General features: G+C 37.0%; 1 protein-coding gene across 1 annotated transcript in view; it reads left to right on the plus strand.

The window, feature by feature from the left end:
• The first annotated feature begins 9632 nt into the window (after positions 1 to 9632).
• LOC105390766 (vesicular glutamate transporter 1) overlaps positions 9633 to 19160 on the plus strand; it is a 63453-nt gene continuing 53925 nt past the window's right edge. The window contains exon 1 of the mRNA XM_048624382.1: positions 9633 to 10207. The gene's annotated coding sequence lies outside the window, so the exon portion shown is untranslated. The remainder of the gene's footprint in view (positions 10208 to 19160) is intronic.

Here is a 19160-nt window from a genome sequence, read left to right on the forward strand (position 1 = left end):
GAGCTACACTGAAACTACTGAAAGTTAGACGGTAGTTTGTCTAGTCTTTACTATCCCAGAAGTACCGGAAGAAAAAAAAAATGAAGTATAAGGGATATCCCTGCTATGATGTCTTCGTAACAAGCTTTAGCTAAGGGGACTCACGGGCAGATAAATTACGTAGTAAAATTTAATTATATTATTATATGTAGGTAGTTGGTGAAAGTTGTTAAAACATACATTTCTTCTAATGATTCTTGAAATCGATAGTCTCAATACTTATCATAACACCCAAAAATATACTACATAGGAAGCTCCCAACTAACTACACTGGCAAATTAATGTACCTACTTATAACTTTTGACTAATCGTACAGCTTTGGGGCTAAGTATGAACATTCAAATTGCTCAACAAAATTTCAACTACCTCTGCAAGTCTGCATTTCCCCGTATGTCGTTGGCTCTGTCTCTCGCAAGTTATCGGGCTCCGTAACTTTGTCTCCGTAATGAAGAATTATGAGTCTCGTCGCCTCATTATTATTAGCTCGAGGGGAATATCCGATTGGGGAACCGCACTTTTGTCGTTCACGATACTTTATCCGCGTTGTCACTGTGCAACACTTTGGTCAGTGAGATGTGGCCAATAAGTTTTGATCTATAGAACTATATTGCCACACTTTATGTATAAGTATACCTATATTATGTGAATGTATGAATATTTTTAGTGTTAAATCATCATCATCATCATCATCATCTCAGCCATAGGACGTCCACTGCTGAACATAGACCACCCCCAATGATTTCCACCTTGTCCAATCGGAGGAGGCCCGCATCCAGTGCTTCCCCGCGGACTTGTCCATCTCGCGGGGGGCCGCACAACGCTGCGCTTGCCGGTACGTGGTCTCCACTCCGAATACTCCATACCGAATTGGAATGAGCACAATGCAGGTACACTTCTGAAATTTAGATAATGGGAGATTTTCAACCATAGACAAACAACCATAGATTATAGATGACTTCATACTAAACAGCACTGCATTTTTATTTAGCCGGCATATAAAAATGCATTATAGGCTTGCTCACAATGTGTTGATTAGTTAAATTCTTAAGTTTTCCCCATTTTACAAGTCGCCACTCGACAACTTTAGTGGAAATATGACATAACGAGACAGGCTGTCTCGCCTCTCTCAGTCTAACGAACGGCCGTTGCTTTGTTGCATCCTCATCATTTTGTAATTCCGCCACCTTGCATTATACGCTCATAGTTTTAAACCCCAGTCATGACGAAAATTAGGAAGTGGTGTTATTAGTTTTATCTGTTAGCTTGGTAAAGGAAAGATGGAGGTACTTAAATTTATACTTCTTTTTCTTTATAGTTTTTCTTGGTATCCTATCAAACAAATCTTTGGAGTTACACAGTTTACAGACAGGCAGATAGATACACAAATGGAACTTGCGTTCCTGCTAAGTACTTATACATTGGTGTTAAAAAAATAATCGATTAAGGTAAATGTCCCAGTAGTTGACACAATAGTGGCAGTAACAAAAACGTTGTTAGGGAAAAACTTTTATTACGAAATCAGGCGGTAACTAAGTAACAAAATTTGGTAAATCAGTCTTCTATCTAAATTATCTCCTTACAATCAAGTATCTAATTAAACGTTTTTTACTATTTTCCGAGAAAATTCAAACAGTCTCAAAATGTACCTATAATTGATAGGAAATTTTTCACTTCGCCCAGTAATTGACAAAGCACTTTTACATTCTGTGTTCCAGTGATTGATATGAAGTCATCAACAAAAAAAATACAAAGTATTAAAAATCTGTCATAGAAAAAGTAAAGTAATTTTCATACATAAAAACACTGAACATTTTACACGTCTTCGCAACATATTTTACTCATTAACGTTGTTATTATAATGAGACCTTATGAAATTCACCATTCAAAATAAGCATTATACAATATACAACAGTATAAATCTTTAATAGGAAAAAAGAATCATTTAAACTTCTTATACAAATCAACCAATTCTAGAAAATATATTATCCTAGTCATCACTCTCGAGATCATCCGTACTATCATGAGGAGGAACCCACTTTTCGGCTTCACTTTCACTTGTAGAATATAATTAAACTTTTTTCTTATTTCCGAAAATATCTGTTTTCTTTTTAACTGTAGTTTCCTTCGCTTTAGATTTATCCTTTTCTTGTTTCTTCTTAATTGTTCTCATCCCTCCGTCTTTCTCCATAATCATTCTTATTATTTTCTTCCTGTATTTCCACATCATCTTCGCTTGAAGAATCAAACAATACTTTTTTGGTCATTTGCAAGGCGTCTAGATTCTGTTGTGCTGCAGTTTTATTTGCTAAATTCTTTTCTTGTTTAATCTTCATGGCTTCATCTTCTTCTCTTTTTTCTTAACTTTCTTTATTCTTTGTCTTTTTTCAGCTAGTTTTTCTTTCGGTTCTAATTTTTTTTTCTTTTTCCTTTGCCATGCTTAATATCTCCTTAACTATGGCGTTTTCTTGCGCTGGCGATAAAAAAGTTTTTGGACCCATAGGCCAGTCAAGTGGAGTCTTACCGTTCACTTCATAAGCAAGAGTACTATAAAGTACATTGTATTTAACCTCCTGACGCCCAGCCGTTATTTTATTTTTTAGGACTATCTGCCCACGGTCCTCACACAAGGACTATTGCGTTTACCTAGCTTACTGCCCAGAAACTTAAACTTGAATAAATGTCGCAAAAATTATTATATACTGTTCCTAGTAGTATGTACGGGTAATGCATTAAAAAAGGAACCAGTTTCAATAGGTTCAAATTCGAAAATCACACAAACAAGTAAATATATTAAAAATTGGTAAAATAAGCATGAACCAGCGAAGTTACTTTACATGCAAAGGTAATAAAAACAATACTTACCCGTAAAAGGCCATAAATCAACTGCAATATCGTACCGGCGAACACTCCGAGCTTAGTTATTCAATTAACGAAACAAAAGTAAAACGGGTGATGCAAACGGCTGCACGGGAAAAAAATTGCAACTTGAAATTGAATCGATGCAGAATACTGACACTTTGGTTGTCAATTAGACAGACTTCAAAGTTCAAATATTGATAGGAGTGCGTTTAAAAACTGAATTACTTTTCTTATTGTTCAACCATAAAGTTGAAACTATCAATTACTGGGACCCTATCAACTACAGGGACATTTACCTTAAATCTGTTCGCCTCGACATCGACATTCGACATCGACATCTCATACAATCGCGAGCTATTAAAAAGTTCCAGTGAAAATAGCAAATAGCACCAAATTATGCTCCTAATAGGAACAGACTACCTTAATTACGATGTCTGAAATATTAACTAAGTCCATTTAGCAGCGCATGAGAATAATATTATTTACCAACTAAAATAATATTATTTTGAACAAATACAATACAATACAATACTCTTGATTTGCACCAAAATAGAACAACATACAAAATAAAAGCTTAAAAATAAAAACAGTACAAAAAGGTGGCCTTATTGCTTATAGCAATCTCTACCAGACAACCTTTGGATGGAAGAGAGTTATAAAAAAATATAGAAATAGAATTAGAGGTAGCAAATTTTAAATAAAATGTGTTTAGCTCATTTGGTGTCGACATTTTGTAAGTAGACTTTTTTCACTTCTCGCTAGTGTATTTATGTCGTCACACTCGTCACGGGGCGGAGGGTCGTCGGTCTCGCGTGTGTCTTTATCCCTCTTGAAGCGGGTTCATCTGACTAAGCTCCGAATATTGCTGTTTACCGTCGAACGATCATTCGCTAGCACTTATTTGTTTAACAGAAAAAAAAACTAGGTATGTTTTTGTAAGATTTCAGCATTTACGAGTCCTTCGGAGTCTTTAATCTCTTGCTCTTATTGGTGGATAATAATTCTATTACTTACCTGATCAAAGATATACTTAATTATGTTGTAGGAGTATAAGTATTGGAATACAACTTCTGGAAACTGCTAGTGAAATCGAATAGATGGGCACACCGACACATAAAAGTTCTATTCAGACGTAAGCTTTATTGATGCTACCTAATATTAGTGAATAATAAATCGGTATCGATACTGCTATAAGCCCTTAAATGTAACTTTAGTTTTTAAAAAGCAAAGTACTTAATCTATATAGTTATAATCGTCGATCTGTACTTTAAAAAGTAAATTGTCGCATTTCTTATCGTTAATGGTTTTAACCGAGGATATTACATAACAGGCGGTTACCAAGTAGGTTACTATACTGACGAAAAACGAACGAACGTGAGTTGTCGTGCAATCGGCACGTTTAAAACAATGAGATAGAGTCGAGGCTCGCGCAGCAGCATACCGAAAGTTAGTTATTCGTAATATACAGGGTGTTGCAAAATTGGTATACTAAGCCGAAACCTACATGTGCATATCTAAGCCCGAAACTAAAATCAAAATTTGGAAATTCGCGAAAAAAAAAATTTTTTTTCCATAGTAAAAGTCACATGACCAACAAAGTTTCTATGGAAAATGAAATTTTTTTTTCGCGAATTTTCAAATTCTGATTTCAGTTTCGGGCTTAGATATAACATGCTGCACATGTAGGTTTCGGCTTAGTATACCCTTTTTGCAACACCCTGTAGAGTGACCCCCCTGTATATCACTTCGCACGTCGTTCCGCATGACTGAAGATGATTCATCAGACTCCTTTCACTCCGATCTTTGGTTTCACCACCGTTTACGCTAGGGATGGGAAAGAGTCGGGATGACGAGATTTTATGTGGAAATTAAATAAGTAACATTTGTCGTTGTCTAAAGACTAAGGAAATGATAAGCGAATAGAAATAAATAGGTTTCAGATGTGCATCCCACTGCTGAACCGTCCCTTTTTCTCTTCCAATATTAAGTATTTCTACTTCATTGCTTCCTCGGAAACGCGACGCCGCCGCCGGCCATGTCTGCTCCACACGACCATCAAGGTTTATAATAATATGGAGCAGATCATTTGTTGCAACAATCTGTAAGAAAGTAAGAAAAGCTATAAGATAAGATATTCTTTAATTGTACACAATAAACATGGTCAAAATAAATGATTTCTATTCTATTCTATTCTATTCTAAATATCAAAAAATGTACAAATGGAGTTCTTATCGCTCAAAGGATTTCTTCCAGACAACCTATCCAAGTACTAACGCATCACTAAACGTGTTGGTCTCCACGCACCCGCCCCGCAGCGGCGGCGGCGGAGGCGGCGGCTTACCGAGATTTCCCGAGGGGCAGCGAGACACCTTGCTTCCATCCGCCGTATTACTTTTCCATACTGCCGTGTACGAATGGAACAGTATAGATTAAAGTTCGTTTTCATACAAAAATATCATATTGTCTGGCAAATGGTAATCTTTGATTCAATTACCACAAATCTCATGCCCAGAAAACTTTCTCATTATGTACAAATCCTCTCTCGGACTCATACTACTAAGGTCCTCTGTTGGAGTAGCTGACCCATCCTACATTACTGTGGGATGGATTATTTTTGTAATGTAAATAAGATATTTAGTGTTTTTTATTTACATTTTTGATGCCCTGCCGTATGTACGGTGGCCTGCGCCTAAAAGTATACAGGCGGAGTTTTTAAAATAGCGATCCCTGATGATGAAGGGACCAGCTACATCTGTTATAAATCCGGGGACGTGTTGTGTGTGATGTGTGTAGCAGTGGTGTTTATGTGGATGTGCTTGAGCAGCATGCGAGCTTGAGATCGCTATTTTAAAAACTCCGCCTGTATACTTTTAGGCGCAGGCCACCGTACGTATCGACCTATAAACTCTACGCTTTCCCATTTCTCTCCACAACTAGCAAGCGCCATTACTGTTCGTCCCCTTTCCAACTTTTATCCTTCGAGGACATTCATCCGGCGGTGATTATCACTGCAGTTCGTAATTATTTGTTGACGGATGACGAACTAATGAACTTGGAGTTGCCGAGGAACTCGAACTAATGCCGGGGTAATTAATTTTGATTATATCGCCGGGAAATGAAGACACGGTGACAGACAGAAGACATGGTGGATCAACTTTAGATCAAGATCGTAGCTGTATTTTTCGTTGTATGTGAAAAATGCAAAAACATTTATAGCTTCCACAAAATGGTTCATTTATATAGGGCATAAAACTTCTAATAAGTAGGTAAGTACTTATGGTAAAAAATAGGTTTCACATAAAGTGTAGTTTCTTACCCCTAATAAATTTTTGGAGTAGGTAGGTACATACTTATATTTATGTGTCATTTATGCAACAAATCCGTGTAACCAAAAAAATGCATTAATTAAAACACAAAACAGCAATAACTTTAAAATTAAAACCGGCCTCAGCATCCATTTTAAAACCGTACCATAACTCTTTGTCACCCTTCTGCGCCATTACACTTACAGAACGGCTGTAAAATTATATTTTTTTAAACATAAACATCTCCCCCCCCCACGGTGACAATGCGTCACGCGGCGACTTCCGGCGGAAGTTGCGTAACGAGCCCGTTGTCCCGCCCGCCCCCGCCCGCCCTGCGGGCCACTCTTGTCTAGTTTCATTTCCTCTGCGCTAGGGCGGATGTTATAGGATATTAGATTTATTCAGGTTTTGCTAAATAGAATCGAGGAGGTATCACCTGACAATATTAAGTATAATATTTTTTAACGAATTTGAATTTCTTCTTGCGTGCTAATTTGTAACACATTTTTTTTTCTGCAAGTTCATCAAATATTTTCACGGGATCTTGTAATAGAACAAAATATATTTCAATGTTTTTCTTTATTCAAAGTATTCCACAACTAAAGCTGACCTGAATATTTTTCTGTCTAAGTACATAACTAAATATGTTTTTCTTGAGCCAATGCGGAACCACCCCTGTATCTATGTTCAATAAAGATTATTTTTCGGAATCTATTCATTCGTTTTGAATGCGTCCACGGCGATGAATGGCGGCTGATAATAATAACATAATGCGCGTATCCTCGGGTGGTTTGTCGCCGATTTCTGCTCTTTTTCAACTTGGATCTGATAAGATCTGATGGGACAGGCTCAATGGGAGTCCTGGACTTAGGGGCTGTAGAGAAAGGTTTAGTTGGGAGTAATAAATATATATCACAATATTAAAATGTGTATATTAAAGTTTGTGACGGCTCTTTTAAATATTATCAGAGACTTTTTTATAAGGGCTAAGTATCATCTTTTATATGAATGTTTTCTAAGGAATAAACTCAAACCAACTAAAAGGCCTTTCACCATAAATTACTAAATTTGTAGCCTTACTTATTTTCTTTTGATTCTGGAATTGATGAGATGAGTTTCGCAAAATACATAAATCAGAAAAATCTTTCAAATCGTTTATATAGGTGGAAAATTCTCAATAAGTGTGATATTTTCCACAAGTCTCGAGTATTTGAAGCTACCGGCAGGTACCAGGGATGCAGAAGTATGGTGAAAGCCTCTTACTGGCAAAGCCGGTCTAATTGGCAGCCACTGACGTAATCCCACTTCTAAACTTACCTGTGCTCGTTAGCAGGAATTGTGACGTCAAAAGATGATAATAATAATAATATGGTAGCTGTGTTTGTATATCTGCGTTTCTTTGGCTTATTTATAGGAATAGTTATATACGAACAACGCGCATTCGAAACGATGGATAATGGTCATACGATTTTGTTAACAATTGGGCATATAACGTAATTTTTTTGTCTTAAGGCGGTGAAAAGACATTTCTCATATTTATTATTTTAAAGATTGACCTTTATATATATTTTATATGTCTCTCCAAGTTATTCATAAAAAAAACTAAGTAGATAGGTAGGTACCTATTATTGAAAGAGTAATGCTTCTTAGAAATCTTTACAGAAAAGTCTTATATTTATTTGTAAAAATATACCGTTCCTTGTACTTTTCCAGAGCACTTCCATAAGAAATACAAATAACGATAAATCTGTCTCAAGGATCTAATTGTTTTTCTTCCAATATCGCTTGGAAATCTGGAATCAATACCTTATAAGTTAAGACCTACCTAAACCTACCTAAATTATTCTCAACAAGTACTGGCAAAAATGCCAGGAAAAAACCTATAACAAATGAAAGACAGACACAGATTCATGCACCGGTCATTTCTGAACTGGTGATCAGATTAGGTTGTAATTAGATTAGGTTGGAATATTTTGCATCCGCGAGGGTTACCGTAATCGAATACGAGTCGGACATCCATCGCGCTGAAACCTGAAATACGATCAAAGCTAAATCATAAAAATTTGATGGTGACAATACGACAAAATATTTGCAAAGTAACATTAATGTAAAAAAAGGTTTCATCATCGACCCATCACGTCCCCACTGCTGGAGCACGGGTCTCCTTCCAATGAAAGAAGGTGGTTAGGCCTAGTCCACCACGCTGGCCTAGTAAAAAAGGTTTAGTTTCACCATACTCTGTCAGATCATTAACACCACTGTTACATAGCTTCTAATATAATACTATATAACGACTATTATTTATATTGATAATAAAGTAAATTTTATGTGCACCATCAACACAAACCACGATAAACTTTAAGCTTTAGGTAGGTGACAATTAAACAGTGGCGTGTTGATCATAATAACAGTTTAAATAACTTTTAATGGAAAAAGCATTAGTCGGTCGCAGGTTCACCTATAACGATTGAAGGCCCGTTATTGTCATGTTACCGTACTATGCTATGGGATAATTATATGTCACACAATTACGAGTATATGATTGTATCGTGTCGACGATATAGGTACTAACAAATATTGTATAACTAAATAATATTCGCATTCCAAGATTCGGACAATCGATACTGCAACCGAGGTAGTATTTGAAACTAATATTCACTCAATGTAATTTTTAAAATTAAAATAAAATGTTTTTATAATAATTATTATACATATCCTTTACCTTCTTAGTTATTAATACGTTTTTTTTCCCTTATAAACTAAAATAATTAATATAATATTAGGTTATATAGTTATAATAATAGGTACTTATACAGTATTCACCGGCAGTGCCCGCGTCGACGGCGGAAATCCGATTTTTACGAGTCCAACACCCTTATCGCAGTTTCCACGCCAACGGCGAAGCTTTGTTGGAATTATGAAAGCTTTGGGTACTTACTGCGTTAGGGGTATCATGCTATACAAGAGTATTTTGCTGCTATGTAAGAAAGTAGAATTTAAATAAATATTTACAAACTTAACTTTTATACATTTTAGTGTCCATAAAATAACTTTTTTAGGAAAACTTTAACTAATGTAAATTCTAGGTAACAAAATAAATTGAAATAAAATACGTAATAATAGTCTCAAACTCTAGATGATATGGTTTGCGGTTCACGGCACCCATTATTTTTAAATAGTGCATTCGCAAAAGAGTAGATAGCGTAGGCTTAAAGCATCTCAGTCTGGATTTACCAGACGCTCAGACGCCAGCACGCAAACAATACACATCCCGAGAGCTGAACACAAAGGGTTGTCTTCAAACATGCCACGGAAAATCACGTATCTGCATCGCTAAGCTGAAAACCGTATCGCAATCCATGAGGAAGGGAGGGAGCCAGAGGGGCCGCGGCGGGGCGCGGGGGTGTAAACACAAAGGTTCTGCCGCGAAACGCCGGCAGTCACGTGGCGCGCCCACCGGGGGCGCATCACTCTCAGAACAAATACTCACCATCGAAGAAAAACAAAACAACTGTTTAGAAAAACACTGGCCACAAAGAAACCTTTGCCGGTAAAAAGATAGTTGGCTGCATACGCGATGATCTTGTCGCGCGCGCCTAAAATTTAAAAACAAAATCTTTTTGGAGGGAACTTTTGACAGTTGACATAAAGTTTGAGAGTGATGCTTCGCCGGTCAGCCGGACTTTGTAAATAGACTTGGAGACTTTTCGTGAAGTTACTGTGTGAGATTCAAAAGATATCATTACAACAATGTATTGAATTTAGGGTATTTGTTTAACAACCACTCTAAAGAATATCAATACGAAACATATCAAAACTAAATTAATCATATCCAAAGTTAATGTTAGTTGAAACTTAGATTAGTGAATCTCTTATAGTCTTTCATATTTATCAATGTAAATGTACTTCTTCTCATAAAATAAATATATAGATAATTAAATAATATACTCGTATACCGCGAAAAACTGGTGACTACAGTCTACGCCTGTACATCTAGATCAGAGGTAAGATTTTAATTATCATAATAATAATGTTACTATCGACTTACTTTCAGTTTGTTGCTTTGATATTATTTACCATAAATTTTATTATAATTTACTTATCTATTCTTTAAAAATCCTGGAATAGGTAGGTACCTTCTTTAAGAACGTTTAGTGTATTTTTTATAGATGGAAGCACAACATGTTATGTATGTACACATAAAAACTAGAAGACATACAGGCTACATATTTGTGCCATTTGGGGTTGAGACCCTGGGGCCGTGGGGACCCGAAGCGCGACGATTAGTAAAAGAACTTTCGTCGCGCCTGGTCGAGGTATCAAGGGACCAGAGGGCTGGCAGCTATCTCAGCCAGCGCATCAGCCTGGCTATACAGAGAGGGAACGCTGCCAGCCTCCTCGGAACCATCCCGGGCGACGGCAGCGAACTAAAAGAAATATTCTACCTTTGATAAACTCCTGTTTATTAAGGGTAGAATATTTCCAGGCCAGTTATAAGTATTCTATATTATTATCATTTTTATTTGTAAAATATATAGATAGTTTAGTTAAATAATAAGTAAGTAGGTACTTAATATTTTATTTTAATAGTAAGGTCTAAAAACTAGAAGTCTAATGTGCAAACTTTCTTACCCTAATAATAAATTTATAAGGATAACTATAATTTTAGGTCAAGATAATATTTGCTGGCACTCTTAATTATACTGTTGGAAAAAATCCTTTCGTTTTGCCATTAACAATACACTCTCGAGAAATGAAAAAGTTTCAGTGACATAGCACCAAAATTACTCCTAAACCGGAAAGAAATTGGGGGCCTTTGGCTTTCTTTTGGGTGGTTTCATTGCTCGCAACTCGCAAGTGCACCAGCCATTCAGAATGCGATTTGACCCCACGTAGTATAATTATGTTCAACAGCTTATAGATGAATTGTGTGATGAAGTGTGTTATTAATTTTCTGTGTGTACACATAGAAAATCGTATGGTAGAATCGTAAACTCTACAATCGGATTGAGAATATTTCCGACGATAACGTTGAAGCCTAGAATAGAATATGCTATAATACACGACATTTCTGTAATCACTACAAATGTAATATTATTTTACTAAACTAACTGAACTGTGGCCTAAAGATACTGTATGTCGGTTCCTCAACTAAGAACATCAAGTTAACTAGGACTTTATTATGACTCATGGGGTTCTGAACGGCTGAATACCATAATTTTCAGCACTAAGAAGTTCTCACTCTTAACTTAGAAGCTCTTAGAAGTCCTTTGAGATTTGCAAATTCTTACAAATAATGAAGCGTCCGTAGTTGAGCTAGCTTCAGTGATCGTTACTGATCATTGAGTATAGTAACACATGGCACGGTCATTCATTGGATGGGTGACCGATTTCAAGTAATTCTTTTCTGGACCCTTCCGTGCTTCGGATGGAACGTTAAGCCGTGGGTTCCGGTTGCTGCTTCGGTAGCAGTTGTTAAGCCTAGTCAGAGGCCTTCGGTCAGCTTAAAAACATCTGATAGTTGGTTTGCCCATCGCAGCCGTGGTAGCTCAGTCGGGTAAGCGCCCGCTTCTCACGCCAGAGATGCGGGTTCGAATGCCGGCGCTGACATGTACCAATGACTTCTTTGAATTCAAGTACAATATATTCCATCGCTCTTACGGTGAAGAAAAACATCGTGAGGAAACCTGCATATCTAGATTTAGCACATCTAGATATGTGTACCCACCAACCCGCGCAGTGAACCAGCGTGGTGGGAACTGGTCCAATCTTAGGAAGGCAGTTTAGCCCTTGGGGATATGCACAACGGGTCCACTCGAGAGAGCCAGGTGCAGGTACCTACACCCCCACAGAGAATAGAATAGAATGGGTTGCCCATCACTTACCCTTTGTGTTGGGGTCCACCAACCCGCACTGGGCCAGCGTGGCGGACTAGGCCTAAACTCTTCTTACATTGGAAGGAGACCCGTACCCCAGCAGTGAGGTGATGATTATAATTAATGGAACATGTTGACGTTGGTAATATTTTTATATTAAATTATTTTCATGGTGAAATATATGAAATATTATTTAATATTTAAAACAAACAAATTTAGAGTTTATCTAAATTCCAAACATAAACGTTTTTAGTGCTAACTTAAAAAAATATTTACAAACATAATACAAATATATTATAATATTCTCACAAATGTAATCCCCGAATGAGTTGTCAGATGTGACTCGCAAGCGAGCCACTCGCTTTTGCTGAACATTTGTGACCTTATTTCTAAAGAATTCATTGGCAGGACATGGCAGGATTAAGGAGATCCGAGACTTTATCCGTTACGTCACCACGACTCCTGGCTTTATTATATGTACGGTGGCCTGCGCCTAAAAGTATACAGGCGGAGTTTTTAAAATAACGATCTCAAGCTCACATGCTGCTCAAGCACATCCGCATAAACACCACTGCTACACACATCACACACAACACGTCCCCGGATTTATAACAGATGTAGCTGGTCCCTTCATCATCAGAGATCGCTATTTTAAAAACTCCGCCTGTATACTTTTAGGCGCAGGCCACCGTACCTACATACAACATTTATTAACTCTGTACATAATAAGGTAGGTACTATTTGTGACCGTTTCCATGTATATTACAAATTCAAATTGAAGTAACTAATTACATTTTGATTAAGATACCCGATAAACAACATCATAAAATCGAAAATGTACTGTCCCCTATTAGCGAAAGTCAGTGAGGGTTTTCATCAACCGTAATGAAGTTATTAAATTTACCGTTCGACTTGGTTAATTTATTCAATTTAGCTGGTGAACAATGGCGGGGGGGGGCGGGGCTTGGCGAGGCCCCGCCCTCTCACCTGGGTCTTTACAGGTAACTTTACTAGTTTCGTCGAATCGACAGGAATAGAGATGGAGTTTTCCAATGAAAATTACTAATGCTCTTTGAAAATGAAGCCGTGACTTTATGCTGTTAATTTAATGCTTCTGAGAATAGTGATTTTGTACAGCAGAAATGTTTATTAATAATGTTATATGATACATTTTTTTAATAAAATCATATGATCTCAGAATGACCAAGATCATTTACCAAAACCAAACATAAACAGATATTATCAATGAATTAAAAACCCTCACTAATATAAATACAAAAAGAAACAGAAACAAACCACTACAACCAAAATCAAAAACATTTCTCTCTCTTCTAGACAGTACGAAATACGAAAATCTGTCGATAGAAAAGCAATAGCAGAAACAAAATACGGTCTAAGTCCCGGATAAAATATTGAAGTGTTCGCAATCGTTGTGTTTACCGACGATCGCTCCCCGGGGCCGGCGGGGGCATGCGGGGGTGTGAGGGGAGGGATGAGAGCAATAAAATAAAATAAAATTCAATTCTATGTCTTAGAAATCTGTGGAAGTTGATGTGAGGATCAAGATGTTGCATGTATGTTTATTTTTAAATGTTTGTAATGTTTTTTGAGAATTTTGACATTTTGATTTAATTTTCGCACTTAGACATTATACTCGTATATCATTATATATGCAGAAAACAACATTGTACTTACTATTTATTTAACCAAAATTACCCGTCGGTCTCGTAGGCTGAAAGTTATGTTACCAAGATTTACACTTAAAAGTTCGTTTATCATTACAGGCCTTTAAGCACCAAATAAATACTTTACAAAAATAACTTAAACAACTTTAAAAACCCCTGAAAAGTCTTATAACTATTGAACGGCTAAGCCTATATTGATTAAAATATACTATCTACTATATTAGCTATAAATACATACCTACACCCTTTAATATGTTAGCTATAAATCTCTGCTATAAATACATACCTACATACCTACACCCTTTAATATGTTTATTGTTTATACTATCAGCTGAATATATTTCTAACAGTTATACCTACATTATCCAGCAGTTTAATTACTGATCCCAAGACTCGCTAAATGTCAGTCGTAGGGCACTGTTATGTTTTTATCAGTGATGGTCAAATAGGTATGAATGTTCTGAAGATTCTCAGTTGTGGCGGTTTTTTGTTCTTTGTGTGATGCAAAATTGTTATTATATAAATGATTACAACCTACTACTATTTATTTACTGTACGATGGATATGATAAACGCCGGCCTCATATATATATATATATATATATATATTTGTTGGTACTTTATGTTGCTTCTGGGAACTATAAACTACATACTACTACTTTAACTATTGTTACTTAATTATGTAAGTCATTGTTATATTAATTATATGTATTCTTTGTTCTCTTCAGTCTTCATGTTTACAACCTTTATATTTAACAATGTCCACTAGAAAGACGATGATTAAGAACTTTAAGCTTCTTTACTGATTATTTTTTGTACGTGGAAACCTGTAATTGGCTATATTATGTAACCCCTACCATAATGCACAAATGTACCTAGATATAAGCTGTTGGTTTTCCCATTAATAAATAAATAAATAAATATACCTAAAAACACCTATGACTCAAAAAAACATAAAGAAAACCGGGAATCTGTTTGGGTGCTTCGTTACCACAGACAGATACACATACACGTTAAACTTATAAAGTAAGAAACGTATCACTGTTCAGATCTCACTAGCCGAGTCCCCGGGGAGCGATCGTGTGCAAACAAGGCGCCTCCTCGTTCCACGGAAATCGGATGTTGAGACAATATTTGTTCTCTATTCTTATTAAACTTACATTTTCTACTACCGCTAGTTTACGTGTGCATTTTGCTTTTATATTTCTTAGCATCATCATCATCATCATCAGCCAATAATCATCCACTGCTGGACATAGGCGTCTCCCAAGGAGCGCCACAATACTCGGTCCTCGGCCTTCCTCATCCAACCACTACCGGCTACTCGCCTAAGGTCGTCAGTCCAGCGGGCAGGAAGGCGTCCCACGCTACGTTTGCCTGTTCGTGGTCTCCACTCGAGAACTCGTCTACCCCAACGGTTATCGGTTCTTCGGCAGATATAACCAGCCCACTGCCACTTCAGCTTGCTATTTCTTAGCATGTGGAGGACTAATTGTTACCATGCTGAAAGGATTAGGTAGTCAAATCAGTTATCGTTATCAGACTACCCAGTGGCAATTCTACCAAGGAAGACTCTTTTCTTGAATTGTATTTAGTTTTCCGCATCAATTTTGTACATTTGTTCCAGTATCTTCAATTGTCCATGTTCTAAATTATAAACTATAGGGGCATAACCCAGAATTAATTCCCTGTGAATGAAGCAAGGAGCTATTAATCGCAACTAACCTGGCATAAACCAATTTCAATCAAACTTACAGTTACACAGGTGATGTAGGTCCCCAAAGGCAATAAGCCAAATTGAAACATCAAAGTTTCAATTTGTATTCTCGAATATTCTCCAATAAAACAGCGTCACTTTTGAAGCTTCAACACGTGCCGCCATTTTGGTTGGTATTTAATAAACTACGTCTCGTGTACAGTCGAGTTCACAATTCACTATATTGTGAGGGACGTTGCCATGATACCTTTGAGCACTTAATAAGTCATAAATAGATTGGTGCAGATCGAGCTGCTGGCTTGCTGCCGAGCTCGGAGTTAAAGAGAAGTGGCAGAGAAAGATTTATAAAAATATGTAGATGTTGGTTTAGTTTTTCTAGTCGAATAAAAAGCTGCCAACATTAAATTTTAATGATTCCCATATTTTTACAATAAGAATTAGTGAAAATTTTTAGAATGTTACAATATGCTACGAAATTGCTACGCCGTAGCAGGCCGTAGCACATGTGCTACGCCAATGCTACGCATACGCTTCTTCTTTCAGACAACTTTACAACAGTTCATAATAATCATAATGTACTCTATGAAAACTGTTAAGGCCATCGACCATCGCGTATCATCATCACTTCTCCTCACTCCTGCGCGTCGGTCGCTAGGAGCGACAGGGAGAGGGCAGGTGGAAGTCAATCGTGCGTGAAGAATCGGGGAGGTGTCGCGACGTTTGGCTTCGCCGACGTAATCGAGTCGTTTCATTCCGTTTGGGGACTCCTTATCAATGCTATAGGTATAGGGATAGATGAAGCTGTGTGGTGGCGGTTAATGGAGTGGCCTTTGAGTTGGTTTAGGATCGATTATGGTGATACTTTTCTTTCAAAGTTTTTTAGCAACAGATCGAGAAAGGCTGGTTTAAGTTGTGTTAAACAGATCGAATCGATAGAATCGATTGGATTGCAGCTTCTATGTTTGAGAGGAAAAATATAGACATGATTCTGGTTTTTTTAGATACAATAAACTAAACTTTATATATGGGATTATCTACGAAGTGTCTTTGTGTGAACCTTTGCCAATTTGTTTATTCACGATATCAAGCTTAGACTGCATATACATATAATATGTATCTATTATGTCTGATCAGCAATATCCTCCGTAGAATATCTCCCTAGTTGGCACAGGTACCTCATATCGTCACATCACAGTATTGACACATCGTCTCAGCTCGATTGCGCATTCGACCCTTGCTGTATGTGTGACCCTTGAAAAGGGCTTACTAACACTTTTTTTATCACTTCGTAAAGTATTCTCGGTATTTGACTGCACGGTTTGATGAAGATACTTAAATAAAATAATTGCACAAGAAAGTGACCTAGGAAATAACAAAATATATGATTTAGGTATTAAATTTGAATGAATAAATAATTGTATAATAATCAACGTGCCTTATCGGTTTAGTTTTGTAGTGGTAATAATTTGTCTAGATGGCAATATGTTTTAAATTGTTACCACAATGTTGTTGTTGTCGTCCTAAGGTACCCCAGTGGTACAGAGGGCCTTCACGAGAGTGCGCCACGCCTTCCTGTCCTCAGCAACCGCTCAGGCCTCCGTCCAGCTCAGGCCTGAGCTGAGCTGTCACCAAAATGACATCCACAAAACATTTTCCCGCAAAATTCACCTCTAACTACGAGTACAACAGCAAGCATCATAACCATCCTTTTTGCTTCGTCGTAGTCGGTTAAAAAGTCTTAAAACCTCCGTTAAAACCTCTTCACAGTGTTCACGTCATTATCCGCCGATCACGTGTAAGGGCGCGCACAACATCGATACACTTGCCTCGGCCGAGTGCCTCGCTCGAGTGCCTCGAGAGGCGACGCTAAAAGCCGATGCTGAGTGGACGATATCGCGAGTGGACGGTATCGTGAGTGGATGGACGAGTGTGATGCCAATCGTTAGACGTTATACAGAGCGCAAGTGTGCAACTGGCTTAATCGCTGTATTAGGAGCTAATATGGCATTTAAAAAAGAATTACAAGATTTTAGAAATATATTTTTTCTTATCTTTTATACATGTGCACTCACGACTGTAATCCCCGAAGGGGTAGTCAGAGGTGGCTCACAAGCGAGCCACCCACTTTTCGCAGCACATTTGTACTCACGTGATAGGTTGCGAACCATATCGCCGTTTTGGGATAAGTACAATTCACTTAGGATACACATCTAGAATCTAGATGTGCAGGTTTCCTCACGATGTTTTCCATCACCGTAAGAGCACGTGGTATAATTGTACTTAAACTCCTTAATTGAAAACACAATTTAAAGAATTCATTGGTACAGGCCAGGATTTGAACCCACGGCCTCACGATTGAGAGGACGAGGCCTTATCCATTACGACACCACCGCTCCAAATATTCTTATCTTTTATACGTAGCAAACATTTACATTACATGAGTTGCTTGTATTAAGTATCAAAATACTATTTTCTATTTAGATTTTCTTCATCTTCTCTAACATATTTATCGGTACCTATGCATAGCTGCATACTCATGTCATTCATTACTGGTAGACAATGGGCTCACAGCTATAATCGCTAAATGCCTTTACATATCAACGGGCAGATCCTCTAAACTAATTTGTGCTAACTCAGTTATCCTGTAAGCAGATTTAGAGCACGTTGTAGTCTGACCAAAATTATAAGAGATGTACCAGAAGCGCCATCTGTAAAACAATTTTACTCTGCCAAAACAGATAAGCAGATCCAGATTACATTACATTACGATTGGTATGCTTTTGTAATCTTCCCCATTCTCCATTTCGGTATAAAGTAGAACGAAGTGACGCTTCATTTCGTTCCATATCAAGATGGTCTAACGCCGATAAATTTTTATGCATCCATTTTCTTCAAAAAAAGGTCCCGTTTGAGCAAATAGTTTATTAAAACAAGTCGTAGCGTCATCATAATTTTTCTCCCCTTAATTTTATATTAGTTCCTATTTCTGCCACCACCCAGAGTCACTTGATCAGACTGTATCATGCCGGGGCGCCTCCCCCCGACGTTTCAACTTATAATGGGATGCATTAATCATACTGGAGACACATTTGGAAGTTTTTAGCTAAATGTAATGTTTCGTGACGTCACGATTGTGGCCGGGTATTGGAGAAAAGGCTTAATGTTCTGACTTTTGTACTCTGTTAGTTATGAGTTCATTACAAATTCTTGGTCATTATAGCAATGGAATCTACTCGATGAAGACTTTAAGTAATAACGAGGCAGAAAAGTAAATAAAAAAAAAACGTTGAATATTTTATGATTGACAACATAAACTTAAAACCGCGGATAACTGAACTTTAACTTGTACGATTTAGGTACACAAACAGTACACATCTGTGAAATCCAATGCAGAAATTATGTATTAATTTAGGAAGTTAAACTAATTATAATTCTTATACGTGTTCACTACTTATACTTTTATTAAATTAACAAATTGAGTTATATATTGTAACGTATATGCCTATAATTTAAGATATATACATTTATCATTAAACTTTTGTATTTTTATTTAGCATGAATTGAATGTGTCTTTGTTGGCGAATCTAATAAATAAACTGCAGGACAGACGAGATTTTTATGGAACATATCTAATATCTAGATCAACTAACAGCTTTTTATATAAAAAAGTACAATATTAG

Source organism: Plutella xylostella, chromosome 12 (assembly GCF_932276165.1).
Source record: "Plutella xylostella chromosome 12, ilPluXylo3.1, whole genome shotgun sequence".
Lineage (NCBI taxonomy): Eukaryota > Metazoa > Arthropoda > Insecta > Lepidoptera > Plutellidae > Plutella > Plutella xylostella.